Source organism: Choloepus didactylus, chromosome 17 (assembly GCF_015220235.1).
Source record: "Choloepus didactylus isolate mChoDid1 chromosome 17, mChoDid1.pri, whole genome shotgun sequence".
NCBI lineage: Eukaryota > Metazoa > Chordata > Mammalia > Pilosa > Megalonychidae > Choloepus > Choloepus didactylus.
This window is the reverse complement of record NC_051323.1, coordinates 35785507-35797405: the sequence shown is the minus strand read 5'-3', so window position 1 is coordinate 35797405 and position 11899 is coordinate 35785507.

The window sequence follows — 11899 nt, the reverse complement described above, 5'->3', positions numbered from 1 at the left end:
AATGCTTGTGTTACATCTTGGTGGACTGGCTTTTTTATTAATATATAATGTCCTTTGTCTTGTGTACCAGTTTCTTTTAATTAGAGAAGTAGGTTTATAGAAAAAATCATGCAGAAAACACAGAGTTCCCATATACCCTACTCATACACAGTTTCCCTATTATTAACATTTTGCATTAGTGTGGTACCTTTGTTACAATTGATGAAACAATGTTATTACAATTAAACTATTAACTATAGTCCATAGTTTACATTAGGGTTCACTGTTTGTGTTATACAGTCCTGTGGTTTTTACAAAAATTTTATTCTAGTAACATATTTAAATTAGGGAAGTTTCCTGCCACTATGACTTTGAATATTTCTTATGCCCCTTTCTCCTTCTTCCTTCTCCTTTTCCCTTCTCCTTCTAGGACTCCCATAATGTGTATGCTTGATAGGTCTCTTAGGCTCTGTTCACTGTGTTTCTTTTCTTTTCTTTTTTTTTTTTTTCTTCTTTTTGCTCCTCAGCGTGAGTCATTTCAATTGTCTTGTCTTTGAATTCACTGATTCTTTAATCTGCTAGATCCAATCTGTTCTTAAAATTCTCTAGGGAATTTTCCTTTTTAGTTTTTGTGGTCTTCAACATCAGTATTTGTTTGGTCCTTTTTAAAATGTGTATCTCTTTATTGGGATTCTCTTATGGTTCATTCATTGTTTTCCTGATATCCTTTAGTTCTTTCTCTGTGTTTTCCTTTATTTCCTTGAGCATATGGAGGATCATTTTTTAAAGTCTTTGTCTGGTATACCCAAAGTCTTCTTCACTGATGGTTTCTGGATTTTTATCTTGTTCCTTTGATGGGCCATCATTTCCTGTTTCTTAGATTGTTTTGTAATCTTTTGATGCATGTTGTACATCTGGTGTTAACTGAGATTTAGTCCCTCAGCTGCCTGTTCCTTAAGTTTGTATCTAGCTAACAATATGACATAGAGGTCCTTGAGTGCCAAGAGCTAACAAAAACAAAGCAACCAGTGCAAAACACACCTTTCACAGTCTTTGCAAATTGGTTCTGTGTTGGCTGGTGCTCTCCTTCAGAGTTTAGCTCTCCTACCAAGAAGATCAGCCCAAGGCCGATGTGAAGCGCAGAATCTTCTCAGTCTTTTCTGAGCCTGCATCTTGCCCTGAGTGTGCATAGTAACTTGCAAGATTACCCTTTATGTGTGAGTCTTCCCTCCAGGAAAGGACTTTTTTTCTCCTGTTCCTTCTTTGGGAGTCCTGGGCTGTATAAACTGTTTTTATACAGTTTTTTTCTTCCCAGAGGCAGGGATTTTCCTAGCTGTACTCTCCTGCTCCAGACTGCCCCTACACTCCAAATATCAGCCCTGAGTCTGCTCTGCCTTTTGTTGGTTCCACCCACCCTCCACTTCCCTTCAGGCAGCTTTTTGCCTCTGGTAACTTCTGGGTCAGGGGATCCTTGATCCCATCTGAGTCTCTCCTCTTCAGAGCCAGACGGGTCCATTTACAAAGATGTGCAATATTTTCATATGGGTGTACCAGCAGTTAGGGTCTGTGGAGGATCAGTGGCTGCAGGGAATCACCTTGAATGCTCATGTGCAGACCACTGAAGCACTGCCCTGGGTTAGTGTGGCCTCTGTTCCCTGTGTTTGAATGTGTGTGAGTGGTTCAGCTGCTGCCATGAGTGAATCTGTTGTCAAAGACCATGGTAGAAGGTGCCCTGGTGGAGAGCCACCACTGTGAGAGCCTAAACTGTGGGGGAAGGAGTTTGGACTGGTAAATTTGTCCTGATGCTCTCTTAGCTTTTTTAGGTGTTTTTTTCTCCCCTTCAATTCAGTGTTCATTGAGTGATTCCCCAGTCTCCATAGTTCTCCAGTGTTCCAAGAGAGCTGAATCTGCTTTTTTATTTAACTATCTCTAATGGGGAACAGTCATGGGAATGACTTACACCGCCATCTTGATAATGTCACCCTGAGAAAAACAATATTAAGGAGAAACAACCTGAAGGCAATGTTATCCCTTTGTCCACGTCTAAAATCTGCCCCTGAATTAAGGTTGTCTGTTGGAGAATTAGGCTTGGAATGCATCAAACCCTAGCCTACATAGAATTGTTTTGATTGAATTTTTCTTTGGGAAGAGGGTATCAAAATAAATGTCAGGCTCTTCTAGGAAAAACCTTTTTGATATATGTTTGTGGCTTTACACTATTGAAACTATTTTCATTATGTCACATAATTTCCTGGAAAAATTGTTTGAATTGAGCTGGAAGAGGAAGATTTTTGTAAGTGAAAATGGTAGAGGAGGTGTTGTTGGAGACAAGGAGGGCTCCCTTGTCAGAGGTGGACAGATGCAGTGTGTAAGTTGGGAAATGATTGTTAGCTCAGTTGATCTGGAGTAAGGCATACAGATAAAGGCTGCAAAATAGGGTACAGTCAGATTGTACCAGGCTAAAGAATGAATATTATTTGGGGATGATCTAAAGATTATTCCTTCACAAAAGTATAACAGGGTGCTTTGAGAGAACAGAGTGAAAGAAATCTTCTTTAGAAACAGTGGACTCATTTGTGAGGCAATGATATTGAAGTGGAAAACTGAAAGATGAGAAAAGTTGTCCAGTAAATGGTTGGAAAGAATTTTACAAGCAAAGGAAACAATAGATGTGAAGATTCTAGTGTGAGCAGGCCTTGGTGCCTGTGCGAAACTGGGTTATGGCCAGTGAGCAAGGAGTAGCTAAAGAAGTTGGAGAGATAAACTGTGCCACACCATGTGCCAGAACAATAGTATCATAAGTGCAATGATAAGATTTTTACAAGTTTTAAATAGAGTGTGTGTGTGTCTCTGAGTGTGTCTGTATGTGTATATAAAGATGAGACCCATTGGGGATCCAGAACGGGGTTTTGATCAGGGCATATTTTAATACAGTGAGATGTAGGGAAAACTGGAAGGAAGTTAGGGCTGGGCAGACCTGTTCAAATAATATGAGTCAAGAGTTGGCAAACATTTTCTGTACAGGGTTACACAGTAAATATTTTAGGTTTTCAGACCATGTAGTCTCTGTTTCAACTACTCAGCTTTGCTGTTGTAGTATGAAAGCAGCCATAGACAATAGGTAAACAATGAGCCTTGCTGTGTTGCAGTAAAACTTTACAAAAGTAGGTAGCAGGTCAGATTTGACCCTTGAGCCTTAGTTTTCTAACTAACCCCTGATCTAGGGCACTGAAGATGTGTCAGTGAGCATGAGAAGAAATGATAGGCTAAGATAGACCTAGGATGAAGAACTGCTGGGTTTTGTGACTACGTGCAAGGGTTCAGAGAGAAGCAAAAGTAAGAGATGGGGTTTAAATGCTGGGAGACAGGGAGAATGGTGTTTTGTTTGTTTTGAGAACTAAATGGAAGTCAGGAAGAAAAGCTGGTTTGAGGGGCAAATAATGAGTTTGATTTTAGTTTCTACACAGTTTATGCCAAATGTTCAATTGAATTGGCCAGTGTAGAAGCATACAGAAGGCTAGTAGTTGGCAAAGATTTTCAAGGTTCACGTAGGCTGTGAGCAGTCTGTATGTGGGATTCCTTTGTTTCTATTTGGAAGATGGGGTGATATGTCTGATCAGCCCACAAGATGGCTCCCCCCTTCCCCTTTAATGAACACCATCCAAGAGATGCAGATTAAGCCAAAGAGGACTTTTTCCTCCAAAGGACTTTGAAAATGTTATTGTCTCTGTAGGATTCCGTTTGTGTTTGTGTGAGTGTGGTAAACCGTTGCTGATGTCACAACAAAGTTTGCTCATGTCCCTGGCTCTAAACAGTAAACAGCCTCACTGGATGCCACACACAATTTAAATGCTTGTCTCCAGCCAAGAAGATTGTTTACCAGAGTGGATTTCCCAGTTTGGGGTCACCCCTAGTTTTAGCATATTTTTGCCTTAAAATATATTGTCATCTATTACACTGGTACATTTTGCATTTTTTTAATTATCCAAATCCTAGAAAATGTTTGTTTAAAGAAAGATGCAAAATATGTCTGAATAAAATGTCCTGAAGCTTATACAGGAGAGGGTGAGAATCAGGGTTTTCTTTACTTCTAATAGCAGCCTGGTTCTTGTGGAAGAGTTCTATGCTTTGGATTTTATGGGTGAGTTTGAAAAGTTTGGGGCAATTGTCTTGTATTCTTCACTGAAGGCTTGGCCTGGGATTATGTGACTGGAGTTGAGAAGGAGAAGGACATGATTTGGCTAACGTAGGCATCCCATATATCTTGGAATGGCAGTCTGATACAGTGGATCCTTTTGAAAATCTCTTGCCTCTCTTTTCTCCAAATGTCTGCTCCTGGTGTTCCCTGTACCCTGTATTTCTGATTGAGGTGGCTAACCTCAATGATTCCTCCCAGTGGTCATGACTGAGCCAAGTTCTGTCTTCCCCTTTCTGCCCCTTTCTTTGGAGGAAACTGCTGAGGTCTGTCATTTTTTTTTATGTCCCTAGTTCTCTGGCCACAGCCATGGGTCAGAGATGGCCATGCACTCTTCCCTGTGAGTCTGTAAATTGGAGTTGCCTTTTCTGGTGAGATAGTTGTGAGGATGCAAGTCTGCTGCTGTGATGCCATGGCCACGGTTGGGGCACAAGCCTGTCTGCAGACAGATAGACTGAGGAACAGTCTGGGGAGAACAGCAGAAAAGGGAGACAGGGAAAGCTCAGGTGATGGGCAAGTCTCTGTTCTCCTCTGAGGTGTTCAGCACTGCCCTCCCTGTCCTGCTCATGTCTTGGGTGATAAACTCTTTCTTTGATTTTATGATCTACCCCAGAATTCCACCAATAAATCCCCTTTTTGCTTCAGCTATTTAGAGTTGGGGTTCCTTTATTTGCTGTTTTATAGGGTTTTGGTTTGGGGATGAGGACAGAACACCAGAACAGAGTATTCTCCTGAAACCACATCACAGAAACAGAAGCCTATTCTGCCTGCTATGCATGAGAGGAGGATTGGAAATGCTACCTTCGTGCAGCTGCTCATGAATTTGCCTCAAGACCTACGGGTCATTAGAGCACTTGGGCTGACCTTGTGATGAGAATTTTTTTTTTAACCCTAACAATAAATATCTGAGGATAAATAAATGGGAAAAAAGATTTGAAACTCACCCCCACCCCCAGAGTCTTTTGGCCTGACCTTGTGCTGGGGGGAGGGGACTCCAAATGACCTCCTCAGCCCTCCTTAAAGTGGCCCCAGACTATTTGTCCATCGTTATTGTCCACTGCAGAGACTCTTCGGACTGTTATACCTTCCTCAAGCACTGCTTCTGTTTTCTTGCCTCTGTCTTCAAACTGAGTGCCCCTCCTCCCCTCACATTTCCATCTATGGAAATCCTACATTTACTTTAAGGTTTTTTGAAGATGGTACTTCCTCCATGAAGCTTGATTGGCTCCAGCTGAAATTAATCTCTGCATCTTTGATCATAATAGAGTTTTTATAGTTCCCTAGCACTTTTGCACTGTTTTTCTCAACAGTTATAGGTACACTCATCTTATTTTCACACTAGCTTGTAAACCATTAGCTAAAGAGTTTGGATTATATGATTTCTAAACTCCCTTGTAGTAATTCTGTAATTCTGTAACTAAAATGAACTGTTCCACAAACTTAGGGTATAAATAAAGGGGCATATTTTTATTTTTCAAAATGAATATCTTAAGACATATATATATATCTTTCTTCTTGAGATATCCTTCTCTTCGGCATTGCCCAATAATTCTAGGGAGGCACCATACAATAGAAATTTCTGCATCAAAATATGGCTAGTGCACCTGAGGAACTAAACCTTTAATTTTATTTAATTTCAATTGATTAATATTTAAATTCATATAGCCACATGTGGCTGGTGGCTACCATATTGGATAGTACCGTTCTTAGGGCTTCCACAGTCCAAAAAGAGTTTGTTCCTACTGCTGCACCCAAGTGGAGTAGCACTGGGAGCAGTAACCATGACAGTTGGTCCCATCACCAAATGATGTTGCTTATGGAAGTTCAGTGCTGCACTGCCTGCTCACAGATGCTAATCCCCTGCTCTGAAGATATGTCCTAATAGAACCCTGATAGACCCAGGGTCTTCCTGATGCTACTGAAGTTCCCACAAGCAGAGATCAGTACTGGTTCTGTTATTTATTATTCCATGGACCTAGAATCACTGTTCCCCTTCTCTGTCTAGGTGTCCATCACTAGGAGCCAGACAACTTTTCCTTTTGAGCCCTCAAGACACAAAGAGTCTGCTTTCATTTTGATTTCCCAAGAAATAGACACTTAGACAAGGACTCAACTGTAAATAGTTTATTTGGGAGGTGATTCCAGGAAATATGAGTGGCAGAGGGGGGTAAGAAGTAGGATAGGGGAGTGAAGGAAACCAGTAAAGGATAACTTATCAAACAAGTTACCACTGGGAAACTTAAGATCAACGCCAGAAGATAGGCTAGAACATGTATCAGAATTATCCTGAGGGGCAAATAAGATGGTATCTATCCATCAAATCCCCATTTGTCATTGTCTGAAGGCTTCCCTGGAGGTATGAACTCTTGGCACTCCCAGATTGTTCTAAGAATAGCTGAATGTGTTCTCAAAGCCAGATAAAAGCCCATAGACAGTTATAGGTGATTATGATAAGAAGACACTGGGGTATAGGGTGGGGCATTGATAAGGCCTCCTGTTTCAGGCTCCCTGACAATAGGTATACATACATCCTTTTATGAGATTTGCTGCCTTAATTGGTTCCAGGGTGCTCACAGTGCCCCTTCTGAGGGGAACATCCTCAGCAGTTTCTCACAAGAGAAACAGAATCTCCTACAATTGTAAAATTGGGGGGCAGGGCATCCCCTCTGGTAAGGAACCCCAATTTCAACTTGGTTTATCTGTTTAGTAATATGCTGGCTACCTAAATGTTGCCAGGACATCCAATAAAAACCTTTTTGTGGCCTGGAAAACACAATAAATATAAACTGAAATTGCCTCCACAGGATCTAACAGTATCCTGCTTTGCTTAAAAGAAGGGAGTTAAGACATTCCCTGTAACCAGTGTATAGGCAGATGAGTAATGAAATAATGATAAAAATATATAAATAATAGGGGAGATAAGGGATATGGTATGCTTTGGGTGTTCTTTTGTAATTTTTAAAAATATTTTTATGTATTTTTTTCCTTATTTGGAGTAACAAAAATGCTCAAAAATTGATGAATGCACAACTACATGATGATACTGTGTGTGTGCCATTGATTGTATACTTTGGATGGATTATCTGTTGTGTGAGTATAACTCAATAAAATCACATTAAAAAAAGAAAAGAAAAAAGAAAGGGATTTAGAATTTGAAGATATATCATAATTTCAGAGTTAAGATGCATATATTTTTATGAATTTGTGCTTTCCACAGTTTCAGCAAGAATGAGCAGTATTACTTTGTCAGAAGGTGAATAGGATATGCACAGAGTAAAAAAATGATTATTTTTTAAGGTGAAAGAATTGAACAGTGGAATCTGTTCTTAAAGTATAGTCAGGTGGATTTTAGTGATGTGGGAGCCACTATAGAGGTAAATTTGGTATTCCTTCTTGGTACAAGCATTAGCTTGGTTTAAAATGGTTCATATTTAAAAGATCTTTGGTGACAATATCTCTTCTCACTCCTTCCTGAGACCTGAAATAGAAGCAAGTTTTGACTTTACATTTAATTGCAAACCTAATTTGGTCTATATGCAAAGATTTACAATCTCTTCAGATAGTCAGGGTATCAATAACAGAGAAGCTATGGAGCAATGTGATACTTTTCATTGAATATGCAGGGCATGATATGAAAATTTATCTTGTAAATATCACTGGTTATAGCCTTGAAAATTCAGATACATCATCTACAGTTCAGCTTGAATGTAGAGCAAATGAAGGAAGAATGGATTTTTTAAAATGAAAAGATCAAAAAGTATAATTAATATTTCATAATCTTAATTAACTTTTCCTCTACACACTGACTTTTAATGTTCTTTGGGGTGTAAGGTATGATTATTGCTTTCATAGCCAAATCAGATAATCTGGTCACAACTTGAATGTTAAAGATAATGTGAACATCTTGCTTGGCTCAAGAAATTAGTCATTAAGTTCCTCAATTAGCTCTGTGCTTATGCTGTGGAAATTGCATACATAAGTGAATAAGATTGTAAGCTTTTAGAATAAGAAATGAGTTATTAAGCATGTTGGGTTGGAGCTTATTGGTGACACATTGCTGTATTTTTGGGAAAAGAGGAACCCTACATTAAGGAGCATGGAATAAATTAAGTTCTCCAGTGCACAGACAAGCATGATACAATTTAACAAACAACCTTCCATGGTAGAATTGGTCAGCACTTCTGCGTTGGTAGACACTTGACCATTGAAGCAATCCAGAATAACCTCTGCTCCACACTCCAGCTGGCCCAATAGAGGTGAGTTTTGTGCACCAGTGCAACAGGGATTTTCCCAGAACCATCCACCTTTGATCATGACTCATTTCCATTTTGATCTCATTTTTCTATCCTCAAGCAATGGGTTCAAAGACTCTGCCTTTAAATTCTACCTCTAACCTCTCCATATTTAACACTTTCACCCCTGATCTCTGGGATGTCAACTCTCTCTCCTTTCACCTCCCATGCGTCAGTGATGCTCTGTGCTTCAGGTGGGAAACTTCTGCTCCATTCTCCATTCTGGTGACTTAGCTAATCTCCAACTGGGTCGGTCCATGATCCCCTCAGGATTGGAGGTAGGATTTGGGGGAGAAAAAGGAAGAAGAGATTCAGGTAATTAACTCCCGGGGGGTGACTAGAATAGCCAACGTCAAGTTCTGCACTTACGACAAAGCATGCTAGGATCAAAAAGGCAAAATGAGAGCCAGTATAGGAGCCTTGGCAAGGGGACCAGGAGCAAGAGACCCAGTTCTAATTTACAGGCAAACACTGAATTTTGTGTAAATCAGGATATGCTGGATTATGTTATAAGAACATACAACCCCCAAATCTCAGTGTTTTAAGAATATGAAAGTTCACTTCTTATCCATATAAAGTATGTTTGCAGTATGGTGAGAGGATATGTTCCACATAATCACTCAGGGACCCAGGCTCCCTAAGGCTCTGTCATCTTAGTATTTGCATCATGTGGGTCATGTGGACTTTACATTCCACAGCAGGAGAAATGAGACTGGAGAATCTGGCATGTTCTGTTTACTGCTTCAGTGCACGGGTGATACATGTCACTTCTGGTCACATTTTACTGGCTAGAACTAGTCAGATGGCTCTGTAACCATAAGAGGATCAGAAAATGTAGTAGAACAAGTATAACATTTGGTGAGAATTACTGCCTCTACCTCAAGATCCATGGGTACGGGTCCCATCAGAAGGAGTGGGTCAGGGGTGCCAATGCTTAAATGCAGGGCAGAAGTTTGGGGAAACAAGTCCAGGGAAACATATACAAACAGGAGGCAGAGCAAAGCAACAGGAGAGCCTGGGACTGACAGGAAGGAGCTACAGGGCGCTTTTAGGTAGTTGAGTTCTCATTCTGAACCACTAGGATGGCCTGGGACAAGGACCAACCTGCAGGATCTGAAAGTCACCTTCAAAGATTATTGTTTCATTTATTATGAGTTCATCTGGGGAAAGGGAGTTGAATAAGTGACTCCTGAATGCATGTGCCTTTAAAAACCGTATGCATACAAGTTTTTATGTTACATCCATTGATCTATCCCTTCTTTTCAGTCCAAAGAAAAGATGATAGAATAATACATTAAGTGTACTATAGAGATGCAAAGTTATAATGTGTTTCATTTCATTGTTGGATTTTTTTATTGTAACATTATATAACCTGAAATGTTTACTTGTGCCTTTGCTTTAAACTATTAAAGTTTTCCATTTTATAAGGAAACAAACAAACAAACAAAAAAACCATATGCCTAAGTGTGGTTTTGAGCTAGGCAAGTATCATCCCAGGAGGAATTGTGGGCATGATGATGAGAGTCAAATGGATTTGGTGCCATGTTTTGGATTTATCAATTCCTTGGGAGAATTACCTTCCCTTCTGAGTTATATTCTTCACCTATAAAATGGATCTAATTTTAAAATAAGTTATTGCTACCATTTATTAAGTTAAGTAATTTACATGCATGACCTTAAGTAATCTCTACAATCCTAGATTATTTTTATATTTTTTAGCCATCCCACTTTAGAGATGACACCACTGACTTGCAGAGAGGTTTAATGTCATAGAGCTAGAAAATAGCAGAGCTGGGATTCAAATCTAGGTGTCATCTGAATCCATTGTCTCATATTTGATTTCCAGAATTAAATGGAATATATAACATGCCTGGTATTTACTAGGAGCTCAATAATATTGATTTTCTTCCTCTACCTTTCCATTCTCTTTTCCTTCCTCCTCTCACTCTTGGGACTCCAGTCAAATAACCATTCACATATTGGGGAAATCTCTTTGGAGATGTCTCTTTGAGAAGAGCCAGAAGACCAGTTTCACAATGATTTCCTGGAAGCAGGGGTGCTTTGGTGATGTGGAGAGACTAGACATACTTAAATGACTTTTAACAGAATAACAGAATGATTTAGAATCTCCCTAATAAAATGCTAATTAATATCTACACCAGAAAGAATGTACTGCTGATTTACTTATTTGCTTATCCTGTGATGGGTTATAGAAAATTTTCTTGGTAATTTTTAATGCTAATGATGCTTTGCTACTTACTGTTAGTCCAGGGAGAGTAAGATTCTTTCTTACTTACTGAGTTAAGTCAAGAGAGCAGAATTTAAACCCTTAACTAAGTTAGGTGTGGGCCTAAGAGGTGCCTTTCTGAGGAGGGTAGGACACCAACTTATTTGTCAGTTTTTAGAATTTTGACATCAGAGGTAGTCTTGGAGCCTCACATCTTTTCTGTTGCTCTGTGTTGCTGTTGAGGACAAGAACATTTTAAATAGGGATGAAAAGACTTTGGCCCTGGGATACTGAATCAACAAAGAGAGGACAGCATGTTGCATTTCCTCAGCTGCTCAAGGATTTAGAAGATCATTCTCCTCCATCTGCTTTGCACATGATGAGGTAAGGCTGTGTAGGGAGTCTGCACCTTTTTGGGGAATATGCGACTATCCTGAGAGCTAGTCTGATAAATCATCATAAGACCATAAGGAATTGTTCTGAGAAAATAGAGGTAGAATAATTGAACTCTGTAGGAGTTGGTTCATTTATTGAATTTCCTTTTAGCTTTAAAGAAAAATCTTCCCCTTTCTCCTCAGAACATGTATGCTCCTATTGTCAAACCATTCACTTGGAAGTGAAATGTCTAGCCTTTTTGTATTGTAAATGAAATTTTATGTGTAAGAGTCTAATGTCAGAATTAGAAGGGGAGTTCCTCAAGGTGAGGGCTAGGCTTTGACTTTGTTGTGTCTTCCAGTCTTTAAGCTTTAGACTTCATACATAATGGTGTTTAATGCATCTTTGTTGATTCATTATTCATATTTGAAAATTTTGTCAACATTAAAAATATACATGATCATTTATTTACTGTGCATTTACATAGGCTCAAGACAAATTTACCTTGACTGAAGACTCAAAATACTTGAGTAGGAAAATTACTTTATGGAAGGTTTATACTCAAGCAGTTTGTTTAACTCAGTGAGTATGTACTGAGCATCTATAATGTCAAGAATTATAGGCTATAAAAAAGAAATGGGCTTATAGCACTCAGTGAGCTTAGAGTCTAAGCACAGTAATGGTGAATAGATTTTAGCTTAAATGTGTACTTCTGTCAATTGATGGTGGCTGCTTGGAGTGCTGACAAGGATTATGAGTTCCAATCTAGACTCAATAGGACAGAGAGGTGTGATCAATTAATAATGTTTATCACTTAGAAATGGAGAATGA